The sequence below is a fragment of the Corvus brachyrhynchos genome, unplaced genomic scaffold (genome assembly GCF_000691975.1).
Source record: "Corvus brachyrhynchos isolate BGI_N302 unplaced genomic scaffold, ASM69197v1 scaffold245, whole genome shotgun sequence".
Classification (NCBI taxonomy): domain Eukaryota; kingdom Metazoa; phylum Chordata; class Aves; order Passeriformes; family Corvidae; genus Corvus; species Corvus brachyrhynchos.
Genome location: NW_008238988.1, coordinates 7,023,730 through 7,024,708, shown reverse-complemented (window position 1 = coordinate 7,024,708; position 979 = coordinate 7,023,730). Strand labels below are relative to the sequence as shown.

The 979-nt window shown below is 49.4% G+C and overlaps 1 protein-coding gene across 1 annotated transcript in view; it reads left to right on the top strand.

The window, feature by feature from the left end:
- The window catches only part of PRPF39 (pre-mRNA processing factor 39), an 11,643-nt gene that overhangs the window by 4,244 nt on the left and 6,420 nt on the right, over window positions 1-979 (top strand). The window lies entirely within an intron of this gene.

The following is a 979-nucleotide window of genomic DNA, read 5'->3' as shown; positions in this document are numbered from 1 at the left end:
GGGGGGGGGGGGATTTGAACAGAGACTCAAAGTTGGAGCAGTTTGACTTCTCTGCCATTTTTCTTGTAAAGAGGCACCTGGCACCTGATGATGTAAAGATCTCTGAGCAGTGTTTGGAGAGAGGCAAGGTGCTGTAATGTTTGCTAAGCCAGTGAGTCCTGAGAGTTAGTGCTGCCTCGTGCATCTGGGGTGGTGCAAAGGCATGAGGGGATGGAGGGGATTCCCTTTGAAAGGTAAGCCTGTGCTCAAAGGAGGATGAAATTCCTGCGGTTTTGTATTTTAACATTACACACTTAATCAGGTAACTTTTGTTATGGACCTCCTGTATATAATGTATTAAAAGTAATTAATTGAACTAATAATTTGATCACTGCAAATATACAGCTTTTGCTGTAGAATTAAGTTGGATTACATTTGAGAAAAACAACTTCATAATTTTCTTCCTGGCAAACATGGTCCTTGTTTTAAATTTACTTCTTGTTCTAAAGAATCCTTTGTGTTACCCAGCTGGGACAGAGTTTCAGAGACTCTCTATTGGGCTGGGTGATGTCAGAACTGGTGGGTGATTTATTGCACTGGGTTGGTCTGGGCCAGGTGCCTCGATGGCCCAGGAGCTCACAGACGGAGTGGGGAGCCATTGTCAGGGGGCTCTGTGCCAGTGACCCGTGGCAGGAGGGAGCAGAGCAGTCAGAGTGTCCCAGGTTCCTGCCCTGGGAAGCCTTAAGCTGCAGACCTGTGGGACTTGGGAGAGCACTGGAACTGCGGGCATTGGGCAGGAAAGGTGTGGGAAGCTGAGTGTCCCCTTGCTCCTGGCCACAATGTGCTCTTGTTACCACGAGAGAGTGTCTGCCCTGGAGCACCAAGGGGCTGGGGGGAGCTGCAAATGCAGAGTTCAGCGTGTCTGTCAAGGACAGCAGAGAGGTGGGTGGGCACAGATCCCACCCAGGCTTTGGGGGTTGCTTAGAGCTGTTTTTAGCAG